The sequence below is a fragment of the Protopterus annectens genome, chromosome 3.part0 (genome assembly GCF_019279795.1).
Source record: "Protopterus annectens isolate FY-2018-M chromosome 3.part0, PAN1.0, whole genome shotgun sequence".
Taxonomy (NCBI): domain Eukaryota; kingdom Metazoa; phylum Chordata; order Ceratodontiformes; family Protopteridae; genus Protopterus; species Protopterus annectens.
Genome location: NC_056731.1, coordinates 965,398,285 through 965,419,684, shown reverse-complemented (window position 1 = coordinate 965,419,684; position 21,400 = coordinate 965,398,285). Strand labels below are relative to the sequence as shown.

At 38.5% G+C, this 21,400-nt stretch overlaps 1 protein-coding gene across 4 annotated transcripts in view; it reads left to right on the top strand.

Moving 5' to 3' along the window:
• Window positions 1–21,400, top strand: part of CDH18 (cadherin 18) — a 3,071,238-nt gene that overhangs the window by 1,528,029 nt on the left and 1,521,809 nt on the right. The gene's annotated exons all lie outside the window — the stretch shown is intronic.

Sequence of the window (21,400 nt, the reverse complement as noted above, 5' to 3'; positions counted from 1 at the left end):
AATATGTAATCTGAGATTATTTATCTATATGAATGTGTGCATGTATATATATGTATGTGTGTGTGTATATATGTATATATATATATATATATATATATATATATATATATATATATATATATATATATATATATATATATATATATATATGTATATATATATATATATATATATATATATATATATATATATATATATATATATATACATATATATATTTTTTTTACTTTAGCATGTTTCTGTATGCTAGATCACAATTGTTTATTAATAAATAGCTTGCAAGCATTTCCTTTTAAATGAGTTTGGGTAAGTGGGTACACAACCTGAAAAGTATATAAACTACTCTGTCTCATAGGTGTGATTATGCTACAGGCACTATTAAGAAAAGATGGAAACATAAAAAAAAGCTGTCAGACACGGAGTCTAAGCAACTAAATTCAAAAGACAATATAATCAAAATGTGTCAGGGAAACTGAAGAAGTGCAAACAAATCAAACAAAATAAGTATAGGCATGTCTTGTGGATAATATATTTGCAGATGAAATTTTTGAATGTCATTGTGGTATTTAACTGTTTTCACTTATTTATTCATTTGTAACACAAACGACATCATTGAATTCATTTAAATAAAAACACTAGGTAAACTTCTGTTAAAGCTGCAATTTCTACTAAGTGCAATATCTTACACTTCATACATCCTTTAAAGAATGATTGCTTTATGTGGGTTTTGAATTGCAAATAATATATTTAACTCTTGTATAGCATGACGTTTGTTATAGGTGTAATAAAAGCAATTTACATCTGAAGCAAAACAAGGCATTTGTGAATCATTTGGTGATAATGTAGTTTTAAAGAATTTCCCAGAGGTGTAAGCTCAGTGACTTGGTAAATGCAGACGAAGAAATACAGATCTTGATATCAAGCTTCATTAAAACTGTATGAATCATTTCCCATATATTAAAATAATGTTTAGTAATCTTCTGTATACTAACTGCATTGTCATTTTAAAACAAAGAACGATATATTCAGAAACTTTTCTTCCCAAACCTACATAGAATCAGTAATGTCAGATGAAATTCACCACTTAACACAAAATATAAACAAATAAAAAAAAAATGCAATCCAAACACAGAAATAAGTACATAAAACTACAGACATGAACGAACTATGACATTTAATGTGTCAGATTTATTTATTTTTTAATAATGAGGAATGATTTGGATGAAAAGAAATATTACAATCATACTGATGGTGTGGAAGTATGTAACTGCTATTCTGAAAGACGAGTGAGATTTTAGCATCAATGACATAAGAAAATGCCTTAGTCTGTATTGCTCCTTACAGTGATAAAATGAAAGTCATCAGGTTTCTTGCATTGCTGTCATGAGTATAGCAGTGCCATTACATAAAAGTGATTTTTTTGCCATAACTGAAATACTGACTTATTTATTTTGTTATTATCTGAAAGTTGAAGTGTACATTTATCTCTTAGTAAAATGTCAGCAAGGCAATATGCTACACCTTGTAAGAGAAGGGTCAAGTAGTGAGCACTAGTGTCAAAGTTCAGGTTCTCCCATTTTATCACCTGACTGCTGCATTACCAAATTCATTTTGTACACAAGTCTGGCAGACAAAAAAATGGCAACAATTTTTTTCTTCTGGCACAGAACTAGTTTATGTTTCCAAAACTCTCTGAAAGAATATTTTTATTTAATCAAAACAGCTCATGAGAGTTACTTAAAATGTATATTCACCTACTGAATGTTCATATATTTTTTTGAAAAACTAAAACAAGTGCTTAACTATTTATAACTGTGCATGACTAATGATTGTCTGAGAAGAAAACACATGCATGCACATATATCTATCTATCTATCTATATATATATATATATATATATATATATATGTGTGTGTGTGTGTGTGTGTGTGTGTGTGTGTGTGTGTGTGTGTGTGTGTGTGTGCGTGTGTGTATAGATAGAAATAGATATATAGGTATATGGATGTGATATTGTACATCATACAGATTAAATGTTAACATCCAAAATGCTGATGCATTAACGTCAGCATCATTAAGTTGATAGGCAGCTGTGCATGCTCTGATGGCTAACCTTGGAGCGTGCAAAATGTAAATAGAGTGTTTTTGCATGGGGTCAACCCCCTTCTCTACTACTTCACCCATGTGGGTAGCTGTGTCCCTACAACCCCTGCTAATTATATATATTAACTCAAAGACTACAAGTGCCCTTTGGAAATTAGAAATTACGCTACCTTGGAATCTCATGCACCTGTTTGTGTTATTCAAAGTGTTAACCAAATGGATGTTGATCTTTGGGTATTTCACTGAAAAGTATAAATTAACCGTCATAGACAATATGAAGTGTCTTGGTGTTTTGTAGCAAAGGTCATTTATTAAAGCAAACAAAAAATCCAGAATTTAAAATAAAATCAAGTTAATTCATTTACAAAGTAAACAGTAAAATTAGAGCAAAAACAGAAATTAGCAGATATTGTCCCCTGACACTGCTATCCCATATAAAAACAGAGACACTACAAAGCCAGTGTAACCAGTTTATTATAACAACTGAATCACTAACAATAGTGGCTATAACTTTAGGTTCATAGATTAGTATCATAGATTAGGATTAGGCTAACTGCCCTTGTGGGCTATGTGATGGCCTCTCTTTACCCCAAGCCAGTTAACAAGGAGCCCCAATCCTCACCACAGTGTCACTAAAATAAGCACAATTACCCTCAATATGTTAAAAGTATTCTCTAAAAGACCAGCCTCAATGAAAAGCTATAAAATATTTCATAATGCATAATAAAATAGAAAATAGGCATATACCCTGAACCTCAGTACAAGACTTAGGGAGCTCATGGGCTTGGCCCAGGAGAACCTGCCAGGATCCCAACAGCAGGAAAAGGTTTGCTATGACAGGAATGCTCGTCCACAAGAGTATGCTGTGGGACAGCATGTTATGGTGCTCATTTCAATCAGACAGAATAAGCTGCAGACAGCTTGGTGGGGGGACTCTTCAAAATGGTAAAGTAAAGTCAGCATTGTTAATTACATGGTAACCTGCTAGGCAAGAGTAGAGGCACAAACTGTACTGTTAACATAATGAAGCCTCAGCATGTCAGGGAGGTCTTGTGCAGACTGCAAAGAGCAGATTTGACCATTAAGCCCAATAAGTGTCAGGTAGGTAAGGCAGAGGTCTCCTACCTGTGGCATAGAGTGGGGAGTGGTAAGATCAGGCCAGAATCTGCCAAAAGGGAAGCTGTTCAGGCATTTCCTGCCACTGTTAAAAAAAGCAGGTGGGGACATTCTTGCGGACAACTGAGTACTATAGAAAGTTTGTTCCCAATTATAGAACAATAGCTGCTCCCTTCACAGACTTGACAAAGAAAAGCAGGCCAGATAAGGAAGTGTGGACCCAGCCTGTGAGCAGACATTCCAAAACCTTAAAGGGGCTTTAGGAGGACCCCTGTATTAGCCAGTCCAGATGATAGCAATGCCAATACAGATGGAGTCGCAAGACAGGTTAATGTGTTCCTAGACAGGCCCATTTTTTTTCTCAAGAAATTTCTTTCCAGGATCACTTGAAAAACTAGCTTGAGTTTTCAAGTGGGGGTGTGACATTCTGAGGTATTGCCAGCTGTACCAGGAGAAGTGGGACAGTGCATGTGTGGCATACAGCAGCATGGCTGGCTGAAGTTTTGTAAACAAGCTTATGTCATTTGACTGTCGCATTAATTTATAGAGATGCTTGTATTAAAAATGTATTTGTAAAAGTTGCTTATGTTAAAAATGCTGCAACAGAATGTTAACAGAGTTCTGAAAGTGTATTGTGCCAGAGTCAGGTGACTGGATGTGATGTCATTCTATAGCCAGCTGAAGGATGGAACTCTGGCATTAGCAGTTTGTTGTTTGTTTTTGTTTTTCTTTGGAATCTGATATATCTATGTCAGTTATCACAGTTCAGTCAGTTTTTGAGATAGTTCAGTCAGTGTGTAGTACCTCATCTTGCCTTGTGGAAGTGAACATTTCAGCAGTACATCTTGCCTTGCAGTTAAACAGGGACAGTTTCTCTTTAGTTCAGTTAGAAATAATACGGAGAGATTAGTTTAGTATTATTTTTTTCTGCATCTGTGAGATTCTATCTAACTGTGTTATTTATTTATTTATTTATTGTTTATTTCCTGCGACTAAAATATTAAGTATTCTCCTGTTTTCTATTTGTCACCAGTGAGAGGCAATCACTAAAACCAGAAATGGATTTGCACAGTATTTGAAATTTAGCTCTCTGCATCAAACACAATTTCCCTCAAGATCACACAGGGAACTTGCACCTGACCTGGGACTGGACTCTCTGTTTCTCCACATCCCAAACATGACTCAATCACAGCACAGTGTCTCATTTCCAAGTATCTGACACACACTTGAATACCTGATTTTACACACACACACACACACACACACACACACACACACACACACACACACACACACACACACACACACATACCTGGGAAAGGCTGGCACAAATTTACCAGCTGTGCACCCTCTCTCCAGGCTATAAGGTAGATTGCTGCCACCAGTCAAATACTCTAAGGCACTGGCAAAGGGTAACCGGTTATACTGCTGCAAACTAATACTGTTATAAATCATAGAGTGTGACCGAAGCAGTAAAACTTATCCTAGTGGTCACTAACTTCTACAAATAGTACTGGAAAATATTTTTTTTTTCTTTCAGTTTGAAAATTTACCATCACATCAAAGGTGTTGCCATGGGAGCCAAAATGGCACCTGCATATGCTAATTTAGTACTTAGCTCTTTGGAGGCTGACACACTCACTAGACAAAAGGGTTCAACAAGTTCATCTTTACAAGCATTTTATCGATGATATATTTTTTCTTTGGCTTGGCACACACAATGAATAAAATTACTTTTTTGTTAAACATCAAAGAAAGCATCTATTTTCTTGATTTCACTATTTCAGTCAAAGGTAAAATAGTTCATTTTTTGGTCCATCACTCTTTCCTATGAAAATGTACAGAACACTTTCAGCTCCAATATCTATTGTAAAGACACCTTCAGAAATAACTATCTGGATTTTAGAAGTCAACATCCCATGTTTATGAAGAAGAACATAATGAAGGGTGAATTTGTTTGTCTGAACAGACTTGTTAGTGAAGATTTCTTTGTAGAGAAAAACTGCCCCGTTGAGCTGATTGACTATTGTTTAAATCAAATTTCTATTAACAGACACTCCCAGTACCAACCAATTGGTTTTACTAATAACTCAAAATCTGGCAGTAGTGACTGTTCACATTTTCCTCTACTACTTTCACTGGATTCTCATGGCATTAGGCAATGCCTCTCTAAAAACCGGAGAATCAGTGGCATAAATCATGAATTAATTAAAGCTCTAGGTCCTGCCTTAAATTTCAGCTGAATGAAAACAATGTCTTTGAAGTCTTTACTGGAAGCTGACAAGAAATATCAGAAATAGACAGACCATCAGTACCACAGGCATGAAAATTTGCAGTCACTGCATTTGTTGTTGGTATATTTTAGTAGGAGATAATTAAAATTCATCAGCACACAGTTTTTCTTTCCATTTTAAAGATTCTTTTGACTGTACTACCACAATTATAGTTTGCATCGCTATCTGCTCCCCATTGTGGATCATTCAATATAGAATAAACATTATGTAGACTAAATGATAGAATAAAAGAACATGATAGAGCTATTAGAACCACTATTAGAACTACTGATGTTAAAAATGCTTTAGCTAAAAACAGTTTAATGTGCCCCCATTTTTTAAGTTTTAAATTTACTATGCTTAAAAAAGTTTTTGTAGCATTTCGAGATAGTAATCCTCTTCTGGTGGTCAGGGAAATAAAGTAGCAAGTGAGACTACATGCTGATAAGCCACCAGTGCTTAATGGAACTTTGAACATTAAGTGTTTACTAAGATAGATTAGATAATTGATGATATCCACATTGTGGGCATTCTGTAGTTTTTGAATATAACGCTGTTACTATAGTTAAGTTGTTCATATGTGCTAACTGTCTTGAATCATTATGTATATATAGATATTGTGCTTCTTTCGGCTTTTCCCGGTTAGGGGTTGCCACAACAGAACTCCTGTCCGCTAATGATTGGCAGTAGACTTTTTATGGGTGCCGAGGTGCCAGCTCGATGCCCAACTTTCAGCGAAGGCATGCATGTTCTACGCATGTCTTTTGAACCCCACTCGACCACAGGGAGGACATGCAGACTCCACACAGAAGGTGCTCCAGCTGAGAATCGAACGAGAAAACCTCTTGCTGTGAGGCAACAATGCTACCGCTGCACCACCGCGGCTTACCATTATGTATACATATATATATATATATATATATATATATATATATATATATATATATATATATATATATATATGTATACACACACACACACATATATATATATATATATATGTATATATATATATATACATACATATATATATATATATATATATATATATATAATCTATAAATATATATATATATATATATATATATATATATATATATATATATATATATATATATATATATATATATATATATATATATATATATATATATATATATATATATATATATATATATATATATATATATATATATATATGTATATATATATATATATATGTGTGTGTGTGTGTGTGTATATATATATATATATATATATATATATATATATATATATATATATATATATATATATATATATATATATATATATATATATATATATATATATATATATATATATATATATATATATAGATATATATAGATATATATATATGTGCATATATTTGGGTGAAACCAGCATGGTCAGCTATACCACCATCACAACACCTGGAAATCCAAATGAATGGAGGTCACTGGTCACGCTATAATAATACTTTTTTGAAGTAGGGGGTAAAATCAGCATAGCATGGCCAGCTTTACCACCATCCCAAGTTTCCTAAATATCACAACAGACCAGGCTAAAATGATGCCATTGCACAAACATGGAACCTGATGACCAATCCCTGCTAGGCAGTTCTGGATTTAGCAATAAAAACTAAGACAGAACTATGTAAAACAGACAACTTACCTAATGCAAACTGGAGAATGGTGTGTCTCCAAAGAGTATAACTACAATAAAACATTTGCCACCAAATAAATTCATCTGCCTATTCTATAATCATTTTCTCATAATGGGCTACTTCATATCAGTGACAAATACCATTGAGTCTATCCCGGCTATTCTGTTATTCAGTCATTAATGACATCATTCAAACAATGACTCTAATGTGCAACTAAATGATGTTAGTGTAGGCATGCTCAGCCACTACTACATCTTGGTCCTGAGAGAAATTAAATAACACCCTATCAGGCAATTAAAAAAATATTTATAAAAATGAGTTGACAGGACATACAGCCAATCCAACTGCAAAAAAAAAAAAAAAAACACAACAACAACAACAACCTAGCCAAGCTAGAGTTTGCACTGTTTGGTTCCTTGAAACCTCTGGTAAAAGAGGATTATGGGATATACGCAAATGACCCCTTAAGCACACCAGGTATTTCAGCTGTATGCTGATTCTTAATGCTCATAACTTATTTCTTTTCAAGTCGATTAATGGACAATTTCAAACCATCCATGTTTCAGTCCTGTTATGACATCATCAGCACAGCATAAGTAAAATAAAAAAAATAAAAAACATAGGGCAGTATTCATGATGGCTAACACAGAAAATAACACTGTGTTAGCTTTCATAACACAATTTTGCCACACTAAACCCCGTTCCCTATTCAGGAACAGGGCTTAGTTTCCATGATGCAGTGCTGCGTGGCGTGCACTCATTTGCAAATGTGCTGAAGGCCGCAAACCAGTGATGGCATGCAAATGAAGTGCACACCTACTACCCCAGCCCACTGTTACCTAGTAACAACACCAGTTTGCAGTTCAGCAACCTCGTGTGAGTCCATGTTAACTCTGTGTTATGTATGGGGAAATTTGCCCTGTATATATTACACAGACATTGAGCAAGGTGAAAGCCATTAAAAGTTTGCTTTCCTTAATTATATTTAAATTCTACTTTGTGGAAATTGGCACAGAACTTAAACTCAAGCAAACAAGCTTATTTAAAAAAGTAAATTTTTTTTAGTAAAAGATTAAACTGTTAATAGGGAGAAGTCAACTTTAATGTGTAAGATCCATGCTATCCACCTTCAACACGACTGGAGCCATATTGTATCCATCTGGATAGCATGGAGTGGGCATAGATGTACCTGAATTGATCTGGAGATGTAGAAAACAGTGCTGTACCACTGTGTAAGCTGACATGGTGGTAGACAACCATAGGGGGAGTATGGGCAAATGTTTTTTTTTTTTATTTTTTCTGGTTTTATTCTGGACAAAGGCAATACAAAAAGTGGGGCAAAAGGCCAAAAATAGGGACAGTTTCTAAATAATCCCCTTAGAAACTTAGAAAGTTGATAGAATGACAGGTTTTGCAATAGCATGGATATTCATGAATAGTATGTGGCCTGCAACTGACATGCTAATATTTGATATACTGATATATATATATATATATATATATATATATATATATATATATATATATATATATATACACACACATACATATATATATATATACACATACATATATATATATAAAAAATCAACAACCCAACAAATCCAAAGAAGAAACGCGTAGTTGAAAAGTAATCCACTTAAGAGTCAATGCGGCAAGCATAAAGTTGTCGTGTAAATCAGTTCAGCAAGGACTGAAAAATTCTACTAAATTCAATTAAGTTGAATAAATATCACGAAAATGAGCAAAAGGCAACAGATTTATTAAGATGAAACGTTAGCGCTTTCACGGACATTGACTTCCGCTTCCTCAGACGTAGTTCATACAATTCAACCATGTGCTTTATATACGTTACATTACAGCTGTATAATAAGTTAAAAACACGTAAAAAATGAATATCATAAGGATAGAATAAATCAAAGAATACAGTTATATACCTAGAAACATTATACTTTAAAAAACTGTAAAAACTATAAAAACTTTATTTACCATGGTCAAAAACATATATTTGTAAACTATTTATGTGGTCTAGCTTTAAGCGCTGGTTTTAGGGGAACACACTCATTTAAACCCCTTCCCCTATGCGCTGCCAAGCGAAGTGTCCACTTTAATTCCGCTTGCTCCGTTAAGTTAACAATGTCACCCATCCTAAGACTAACATCTTGAACATATAAAACTTGGAAAGCAAACGTGTGTCTCTCACCCTCAGTAAGCGTATGCTTTGCTAGTGCACTATATCGTTGCCCCCTTGCAAGGTAATTCATATGATCTTGTATGCACTCTCTGAGCATTCTGTTTGTCTTTCCAACGTAAAAACTAAAACATGTCCTACAATATGCTACATATACAATATTCCTTGTGCCACAGTCAGAATTACAACGAATCTCCCACAGTTTCCCTGTATTGGGATGTCTAAAATATCTAGATTCGTCTATGACCTGGCACTGAGCACAAGTACCACATTTTTTGGTTCCAAAGTAAAAATGCACTGAATTAATTTTACCAGAAAAATTTAAATTCGGAAAGCACAATTGTTGCTTAAGATTCTTCTTGTTCTTATAAACATATGTCGGACAGTTACACACAATAGCTTTGGTTCTATCATCAACCAAAAGCATGTTTCAATTGGTAGATATAACTTGTTGAATGTTAGAAGTATTCTTACTGTAGGGTAAAACTATTGGTAATTTCAAACAAATATTGTTATTATTTCTTCTATTAACATCTCCTTCACTACGCAAATAATATGGTTTACCCTTTGTGTGTCTAAACTTGTCTACTGTTGCATGTACATTGTCTAATTCATTGGGATAATATCCCTTTTTTAACAGACCTTCCTTAAGATTACTCAACTCACATTGTAAGGAAGTGTCATCGCAACAAAGTCTTGACATCCTCAAGGGTGTCCCTTAATTATATTCTCAAAGACTTTTGGCTTATGCATGCTGTCCCTGTGCAAAAACGCAGGTCTATAACAAGGTTTCCTGTAGACCTTTGTCAAATAATGGTCATTGTGTCGATAGATAGTTACATCCAAATAATTAATCTCTATAGCTGAAAAATCTAGCATAAATTTTAAGAAACCTTCATTGCTATTAATGTGCTGGAGGAAGGTGGTCAAACGTGCACCAGGTCCCTTCCATAGGAGAAAGAGATCATCCACAAACCGTCTATAAAAGACAATATTGGGATGATTGAACATGATCTCCCTCTCCCATGCCACCATTACCAAATTGGAATAGGTGTTGGCACAACTGGTGCCCATAGCCACCCCTCGTTCTTGCTTGTAGCACTTGTCTTGAAATAAAAAAATGTTGTTGTCTAATACAGACTCCAACAGTAAACAGATTAAATCAGCTTTGGTAACTGTCATAAAATCAACTAATAAACCCTTGACCATTCCAACTCCCAGCTCATTCAGAATACAGGTGAAAAGGGAAACAACATCCATTGTTTTTAATAGGATGTCATCAATATCTTCTAACTGGGTAATACAATTATAGAGATCTGTTAGAAATTGTTCAGTATCTCTCAGAACATATTTAAAGTTAGATAAGACCATTTTGAGTTCATGATCCAAATAAATGGAAATGGGCTGGGTGAGCCAACCCGAACCCGCCACTATCGGTCTGAATGATGGTTGAAATGGATTTTTATGTATTTTGGGTAATCCATTGAGTCTAGATATAACAGGTTTCTGTACTAAAAAATAATTAAACAACTCAGTGGTTATCAAACCCAAAGACATACACTCATGTAACGTATTATATATACAGTTGTATATTGTATCTATATCATCTAACAGAATGGGTTCATATGCCTCAGTACTTAACATATCTAACATGGATTGCAAGTAAAACTCTCTATCCATTACAACCACTGGCCCGCCTTTATCTGCCGGACGTATAATAATATCATTGTTATTCTTGAGCTCATTAAGAGCTCCTATTTCACACTTGCTTAAATTGTCCTTCGTAATGCTATAAGAGTTGTAGAAGCCATCATACAGATCATTCTCAACAGCTTTAAGAAAAACTTCCAAATTAGGTGGCAAATGTGGATTAAATAAACTATTACTCTTAACGTTGTTAATTTTAGAGTCAGAGTTTGAAGTTTCATTAAACATAAGTTTCAAAGCTATATTACGCATAAATAATCTAATCGCCAGTATGGCTTCACTTATGTCCATATTGCAGGATGGTACAAAAACCAGCGCTTAAAGCTAGACCACTTAAATAGTTTACAAATATACGTTTTTGACCATGGTAAATAAAGTTTTTATAGTTTTTACAGTTTTTTAAAGTATAATGTTTCTGGGTATATAACTGTATTCTTTAATTTATTCTATCCTTATGATATTCATTTTTTACGTGTTTTTAACTTATTATTCAGCTGTAATGTGACGTATATAAAGCACATGGTTGAATTGTATGAACTACGTCTGAGGAAGCGGAAGTCAATGTCCGTGAAAGCGCTAACGTTTCATCTTAATAAATTAGTTGCCTTTTGCTAATTTTCGTGATATTTATTCAACTTAATTGAATTTAATAGAATTTTTTAGTCCTTGCTGAACTGATTTACATGACAACTTTATGCTTACCGTATTGACTCTTAAGTGGATTACTTTTCAACTACGCTGTTTTTTCTTTGGATTTGTTGGGTTGTTGATTTTATTTCGTTCTTCATTCTGGGATCTATTTTTGTAGATATATATATAAACATGTAAAATGGTTGTATGATTTTTTTCCACTTTGAAGTTTAAGCATAGCTGAGCAAGTTTGCAAGGCATGGCGCTTTGCTCAGCACTGCTTAAAATGGTATGCAGAGCTATATAGAAATGAAATCCTTGCTGGTGGTTTAGCTCAGTGGTTAGAGTTTTGGCTTTGCATGCTGTATGTGTGTGGTTCAAATACCAAGACAGACTAATGCAGATTTTATATGGGAAAGCACTGTTAAATTATTTTTGAATTTTTAATGATGTAGTAATTGATATTTGTTAACCAGGGTAGTGCAGCTGGCCAACGTTCAAGTGTCAGTGGATATGTGATGTGAAATCCCCCATGCAAACACAAGTGTCCCAGAAAGTACAGTCACACCCCAAAGTAATGTAATCAAAGTACATAGGGAAACATCATGTAAAGTAAAGTATATATACTTAATGATATGTCAGCAAGGAGTAATGTCCAATTCATTAATTTTCTTTAAATGAAAACTGAGTAGTGCTTAGCAGTAGTGAGCTCTGCTTAACTGGTTTGAGTATTGCTAAGAAGTATAATTCTAAGCAGCATTCAGCCCAGTTAAGCAGATTTCAGCAGTGCTTAGCACTGCTCAGCATTCATGAAACCAACTAAGCACAGCTAAGCAAGGGTGTGTGTGTCTGAAGCTGCTTAGCTGGCTTCAGAAATGCTAATTGTGTTTGTGTCTAGGGGAATGCCCTTTCTACTCAGCAATGTTCACACTAGCTGCAACAGTTTTAAAGGCCTAAAACTGGAGGAAATGTGAGAAAATATAATAAAGGAAACCCCAGAGAAAAGGCAATAAAGTAGAAATGACTAATAAGCCCACTGCCACTCACAGTGGCCCATTCAAACCCCTCAGTTATGTAGCTGGCAGGTGGAGTGTATGATTGTCAGCCAATCACACAGGCAATATATGCAGCACACCAATATAAAGTATGCAAACACATTTCAATCTGATTTTCCCACATGCTCAGCACCATTGGAATACACACTTGGGAATTTTAACTGACAAATTGATAGGGGCTGCTAATGCTTTGCTACATCTGTACATGCTACACACTAGGGGCCCTGATGATGATGATGCTGACAACCAGCCCAGACTGAGGAAGGGAAGACAAGAGTGTTCAGACCCAGGGTAACCTTTCAGGGGCTACATGAGATGGAGATAGTAGAGCACTACAGGTTGGACAGGGACATGCTTGATCAACTCACCAAGCTCTGCCATCCTCACCTCAGTCCCAGAGCTAACAGAGGGGAACCCATCCCAGTGTAAACAAAGGTATGTTTAGCCTTAAAAATACTAGCTACAGGTAGTTTTCAAAGACCTACTGGGGACATCATGGGGGTCTCACAGGCATCCACATCCAGGTTAGTCCATCAGTTCATGGATGTCATGATAACACATTCCAGTGAGCACATTTATTTCCCCAGCACCCCTGAGTAGAGGACCAGAAATATGCGTCTCTTCCACCATGTAGCAAACTACCCCGAGGTACTGGGGGCCATAGACTGAACCCATATCCACATCAAAGCACCACCCAGTGAAGAGGGTAGTGTCTACATCAAGGGCTATCACAAAATCAACTCCCAGGTTGTGTGCAATGCCCAGGGCATTATCATCAATATGTGTGCTGGGAGCCCTGGCAGTTACCATGATTCCCACATCTGGCATGTCTCACAGCTGTAACAGGCATTTGCCAGGGGGGACATGCAATATGGCCATCTTGTGGGGGATGCTGCCTACACACTGGAATGGCGGATAATGACATCCATCAGAAATGCACACACACACACACACACACACACACACACACACACACACACACACACACACACACACACACACACACACACACACACACACACACACACCCACACACACACAATGAAGAATGCCGTAATGAGGCACACGCACAAACTAGAAACATCATAGAATGTGTGTTTGGGCTGCTCAAGTTACGGTTCCGCTGCCTTGACATATCTGGTAAAGCCGTGCAGTACTCTCCAGCCACATGTGCACAAATGTTCATAGTATATGCCATGCTACACAATATGATCCTGTGTGAACAGTTTTGGCAGGAACAGCACAGGGAAGGGGGGCAAAGCCTCCCACCATTTCCAAGGTCCCTGCAGGCACTGGGGGACTTGGAGGAATTTACCCATGAGCCTATCCCTGTAGGCAGATGAAGGCATGCCCAGTATGCCCTGGCCTTGGCAAAGAGGCAATGTATAGCACATACACTAACACCATAGGGACCCAGGGACTGACACCTTTCTCTGACTCGCACACACAATACAAAGGATGCCACACATATCACACTACCTGTACCTTACCATGTATAAGCTGTGTACTGTGTGCATCCTATAGAGTCAGTCCTCAAGCACTGTCCTCGCAACTGCCACAGGCAGAAGATAAGTCACTCTTCTTAACAACAAATTAATGCTGTATTACATTGTGCTAGCATATCTATGATATTGCTGCATGTATGCAAGGGAATGGGGTGGCCACAGGGATAGCAGCAGACAACTGACAGCTATGTGGGACAACAGGAAATGTCCATCAAATGCTGGCTTACCTAGAATATGCAGTAGTCACCTAGGTGACAAAACTCACTGCAGTATATGTGGGGGACTAACAAACTGTGGGTTCATAGGTCATATGCATGGATGTCAATGCTGGAGTCCCATACACACCTCTCAGCCTCTCACAGCAAGTCAGCTGTACAAAGCCAGAAAGAAATGTGTGGCAAAAGCCCACAAATAGGGACAATGATGAAATAGTCCACTTACAAACTTACACAGTGAAATCACAGCAGGTTTTGCAGTTGTCTTAACTCTCAGAAGGGTAAGAAGTCTAAAACTCAAATGTCTGTCATAACTGTCTAACCTTCAGTCTCTAGTGATATGCCAGTATTCTCCAAGACAAGCACAATGCTGTGCTAAATGGAACCAAAATGTAAAGCAAACATCTGGACAGTCTGTGGAAATGTGTATAGTTGAAACGTATGCCCCCTCCCCCCAACACACTTGTCTTCCCATAGCAATGCAGGAACACTCATGTTTGTCTGAAGCAATGACACAATACATTTCAGACATCATATATTTCAGTAAAATGTCTGCTAAAACAAAGCCTGTTGCTCTAGCAACTTTCTACATTTGTAAGAGCAATATTTACAGTATCTCCCTATGTTTGGGCCATTGTCCCCCCATTTTGGAAGGCTATCTCCAGATTTCTTGCACTAACAGGGTGAGAGGTATGGCTGTGGCACACAAAACCCAGACCAGAGTACATCTTTCTCTGGAATGGAGTCCCACTCTTACTATAGAAGATCATACTGGGCATGCTCCAACACTTGGAGAATTACAGCCTATGTCTAAAGCCACATCGGACTATATAATTGTATTGTGCATATGTGTCTTTGTATATAGATAGGTATGTGCACCTTAACTGTCTCTACCCACATCCGGAACACAGGATGACCCTCAGCTATCTGTAGCTAGCCCATATGTGATATAGCTACATCTGTTGTGTGTGATACACAGACATATATATGGGCAACATATAACAATATTTCAAGCATACACACACATAGACATGGGGAAGAGAGAGACAGACAGAGATAGAGAGAGAGAGAGAGAGGGAGAAAGGGAGACACAGACAGAGAGAGAGTGTCATAGACAGGGATACTTTGAAAGGCATAGAGTGATGTCCTGCTGCGGACAATTGCATACCAGTTGTAACCAGTTGCATGTTCCAGCATGAAGGTGAGCTCCATTGTGTAATACTAGTGAGGTAGGGGTTGTAATATCACATCACTTGCCTTTGTTTTTGTGTATGTTTGTAGGTTAAAGTATTATGAGGCTTTTCCCACTCAGTACACTTCCCATTGCCCTACTTTACAAGATCTGCTGATGTCATTCACCTTAGATGTACCTTTGGACACTTCTCAGCCCTCAAAGCTCTGTGGCATGTGCAATAACTGCGTAACACTATAGTACGAATAACTAGATAGGTAGGGGTTCTAATCTCAGTCCTGGCAAATGTGTGTGTGTTTGTAAGTATGTGTGTATTTGTGCTTGTAGGTGAAAGTATTTTGAGGCCTTTTCCACCCAGTACACTTCCCATTGCCCTAATTTAGAAGATCTGCTGTCATTCACCTTAGATGTACATTTGGACACTCTTTAGGCCTATAAGCGCTGAGGCGCATGCAATAACTGCGTAGCACTGTAGTACAAATGACTTGGAAGGTAGGGTTCTAATCTCAATACTGACAACTGTGATACTGTGGATGTGAGTTGGTTATAACATTTTGAGGCCTGTTCCACTCAGTACATTTCCCATCACCCTACTTTACAAGGGCTTCTGAAGTCATTCACCTTAGATGTACCTTTGGACACTTATCAGTCCTATAAGCATTGTGGCATGTGTGATAAATAGGCAGTACTGTAGTATGTACATGAAGATAGATAGGTTTTTCAGTCTCAGTACAGCCACCTTTATTACTGTGTGTGTTTGTATGTGAAGCATTTCCCTTGTGGCTGTAATGTGTGTTGGTTATACCATTTTAAGGCCTGTTGACACCCTCCCCATGGCATTTCTTTAAAGAGCCAGTTGATGGCATCTGCATTACAAGCACAGTCACACATTTTCTAACACAAAGGCACTGTGGTGCATGCAATAGTCATAACAGTCTGTATTGTACATAACTAGAGTGATAGGTCATATAATAGGAAAAGTGTAAACTCTGTGTGAATGTGTGTTTCAATGCATGTCCCCATGCAGCTGTGTGTCTGTGTATCAGATGGCTATACCATGTTAAGGGTCTGTGAACCCACCAATGGCAATCCTAACAGCCCCTGCAGTTGCCACCCACTTGAACAATAGTGACACTGCAATGCTATAGTAGCTATGTGGTGTTTGTGTTATGTATTCAGCAGTATCATTTGTACAACTAAGCAGGTTCAGGTTCTGCTATCAGCAAGAACAGGTCATGAGTCTTTGTGGGTGTGTGTGTGTGTGTGTGTGTGTGTGTGTGTGTGTGTGTGTGTGTGTGTGTGTGTGTGTGTGTGTGTGTGTGTGTGTGTGTGTGTGTGTGTGTGTATGTGTGCGTGTATGTGTGTGTATGTGTGTGTGCATGTATGTACGTACATCGCCTTGCAGCAGTCTACCTGTGTTATGGCCACCAGCATACCTCACAACCCCATGCAGAAAGACATATATTTAGATCATTATGAAAAAATGGGGCAAACACCAAACACTGAGCACAACCTTCATATATAGTTGTGACATGCATGAAAAGTAGATACCAGAACAGGTTGTGCTGTCATCAATCTGCACTGTTAGTCTGTCATGATTTTTCCACAGTTCACCAGAAAACCACATTTTATGACAGAGGGAAAGAAAGTATGAGTCAAGCATCTGAACAATCTGCAGACATATGCAGAGGTCACAGGTATAGACACCATCTCTACTGCCCTGCAAGTTGCAGTCCATTTTTGGCAAGGTGTGATCTGTGACAACTGAAACACTACAGAGGTCCCAAGAGTGTAGGACAGCAAAAATGTTATATGGTCCTGTACTGATTGCAAAGAACAGTTATTGTACAGCAGAATCACCTCAATGTTGTGACAAATAGTGTAAGCTAAGGTAATGTCACACAAAGAAGGTGTCATAGTAGCAAACCAGAGGAAGTCCTGCATGTTGCACTTGCCATGGTCATGGTATGTCTTGTCACTTGTCCCGTTATCACAGGTCGTGTCACACACTCCACATTTCATAATGTTAAAAAGCTATTCATTATCACTTATCTGTGTGCAATATGTATACATGTGAAGACCCTGTGACTACTTGGTGCCACCAGTAACCCACAAATATACAGCCATGAATGCTAATTGGTTCCTCCCACATATGTAGGTACAGCTTAAGGCTGCGTGAACTATAAGTATTTTGCACTCTGTCATTGAACCACTAACTGCTGTTAACAGACTGCAATAAGACACACAGTGGGTTTGGAATGGTCTCAAGGTCCCAGCCTCAAGCTGTATGTAGACAACAGTGTCAGCATGCCATACAGCAAATACAAGTCCCCACCTTGTTCCACATCAGCGCCAATGTCATAAACATAGTTGCATTCAGGCACCAAGTATTGACAGACATCAGGAATTGCTTGTATGTGGTTCAACACATAGGTGAAGGGACCACATCCAGCCAAAAGGTGGACATTATCTCTGTATAGTCCTCAGTCAGTAAAACAGTACATTAGCAGCATGGCCAGCCTGCTATGCACCCATGCAGACGTCTGCTGAATCTGTACAGTCTTTGTTAACTTCCACAAAGGTCAGCCATGTCCATCAACACACATACAAGTGGCACTGGTACAGGATACTATGTGCATTTATGAACATGTACAGTACAAGCAGTGATACTACTCAAATCACTGACACTGACTATAGGTGTGCACTTGTGTGCATTACAAAACTCAACCCACAAATGCATTTTAAACTGACATATGCATTCAGGTATGCAAAGGCTTCCACAATGAATGCTACAGTATTGATGTGATGACCACTGGGGCCTTACATGTACACGCCTCAGCTGTTGACTCTGTGCCACCAACCTCCATGACAAATATAGGGATGTGTGCCTGGGAGGCAGTGGCTCTACCAAGGTTGGCTAGAAACTCCTCTATTGGTGTCACTGGTGCTTCTGTACCAGTCCCTCCACCAGTTCCAGTATGTTCCCTGGGCATAGCTGCAGCCCTTTGCCATGCATTTTGTATTAAGTCTGTGGCACGGTGTCAGACCTGTTCATAGCCCCTTCTGAGGTCTCCAATGTTGTTGATGGTCCCCACCAGTTCTGGCCAGGGGACAGTTTGTTGCTGTATGTGCTGCTGGCTTCTCCCCAACAGTACTCTGTAATGTAGTCTCAGGGAATTCAAAATCACTGCAGTTTCAGACGCCATGTATGGTGGGTGACATCTATGATACATCCCACCTGGAAGACATGAACATGGAAACACATCACAGGACCACATACATTGGCTACCATTGTGTACAGACCATGCACATTCACATTTGCTAGCACTATCCACTGGTAACACCTACATCATACCCTACCATCTATCACGACGGTATGTGTGTGAGTATTGTGAATATACCAGCATTACAGCATGCATTGCCCCCCCTTATCCTGATGTGTCATGTTCCCCCACTGAGGACCATTAATGTGCATAATCCACCATTCATCAGTCACATCACACAACACATGCAGCAGCTGGGGGTATCACGGAGGTTCCCCACCAGGGAATACCAGGCCATCAAACATCTACCAAACACCTATAGGCTATAAGGCCAACCCTCTACCCAGTATCATACATACTCCTCAGGAGTGATCTCACTGTGACGTGCAAGGAAATCACCATCTCCAGATTGCTGGGACTGCTGGCTGCACGAGTGCAAGTCATGCTCTGCTGTGTTAGCACACACACACACACACACAGACACACACACACAGACACACACACACACACACACACACACACACACACACACACACACACACACACACACACACACACACACACACACACACTCAACCTGGTAAGTGACCTGGACTGGCCTTGTTGGCAGCTCACATGTGTGTCACACACAACCACCCTGCAGTGGAATGGTCACCATGTGCACATCAGACAGGGTAGCTACCAACACCTTTGCAGGTGTGACCTGGTGAAATGGATGGTTAACAGCACATGCACCCTAGGGATACCACCTGTGCCTCTGTTGGATAGGGGACATCAGCTGCTGCCTTGCATACACATGTGCTAACTTGTGGCCTTGGCATATGGCTGCACATGGCTCATAGCCTGGTAACCTGAGATGGTAGCAGGACTACCAGAAATGGCCTGATTACTGTGACAGACTGTGTTGTTATGTGTCCACACACATCACTGCCATTGACTGCTGGGTGCCCTCTATGGGAAACATTATAGTAGCAGGTCATACAGCCTACATCTGGCAAATAGGTGAGTGGTACTACAGGTGCATGTGGACATTCCATGAATATCTGAGGTACACAATAACAGGGAGTGGTGCATATGTAGTGTAAGGTGACCTACTCACAGGTGTCTGACATCTGCAGTACCAGATGTCATTATTTTCTGACTGCAGTCTTTCATGATTTGCCAGAAAAAACAAACTTTTATGGAAAACATGGCCAAAATTGTGTGGCAAATATCAGGGCAGTCTGCAAAACCCTGTACAGTTCAGGGGTATGCTGCAGACATAGCAATCAGGACTAGCTGTAGGTGCTGGACAGCAGACAAACATGCAACATGACAGTCTCAGAAGTGTTGTTGAGAGCTACTGTTTAATTCCTATTTCCCATGACTGCATCCCCACATTTGCGCTCCATTACATACTTAATTGTTTGACATACCTGGTATACTGCTGTACCTCATTTTCAAATAACTCCACAAAAGGTGTTGTGAATAGTCACAGTCTGTCTTCTTGATGAATGTATCAGACCTGTATAGCATAGGCATCAGCTTGTCTTTTGTAGGTAATGCTCATGAAGAGGTGATGGCCTGGGCACCAATCTGTTGCTCCTATTTGCTAATTGCATCCAGAACAGCTGGGTTACCTTCCTATTAGCCAGTGTCATGGCAACACAGTGATATAATTAAGGCCTTCATGCCTTGCCCCTTTTCCTGCCCTGTGAGGAGGACATTATGGAGGTGCTGGAGCTACAGCATCACAGAGGATAGGTGGAAATACTGTCCACTGTTTGGATTAATGTGTTGTGTCCACTGTTTTGCATGCTATGTCTGCATACATCTCAACTTCTTACCACAGGAAATGTGGACACAGCACAAAACAAGGTGTGGACAAAGGGTCACAAATAGGGAGAGATTTTAGATATTGGTGTCATAACCTTAGAGAATTGCTAAAGTAACAGGGTTTGTTTTGACATTCAGTTTCTGAGGGATTTGAAGTTTGACACTCAAATGTGCATTATTATGTAGTGACTTCCATCCTGATATCATCCCAGTGATTTATCAGAATACCACAAATGTTATGAGGAACAGGCCATAAATATGAACCATAACCCTGGACATTCTGTGGAAATCTGTACAGGCACATGTGACACTTTACTGCATTTATTGGTCTGCGTACTGGTTCTGTGTCTGTGTCAGAGGTCCAAGTACACAGTGATTTTGGCCACTATATGGCAGAGTATTGTGCAACTGGCTATCAGGATGTGTTCATATAATTCAGTTGCTGTACTCAAGAGGTCAGTTAGCTTACTGGTATGTTGCTCTGACTGTAGTTCAAATGGTTCTGTGTTCATAATTTGGCAGTGATGTTTTTCCCCCAAAAGGTATATCCTTGTACTGCCTGCTAACTTTACAAGTGCATCAGCATACCCAAAACTGTACATATTTTCACAGAATGTCTGGAGTTTATGGTCATATTTTTGGTCTATTCCTCAGAATATTTGTTGTTTTCTG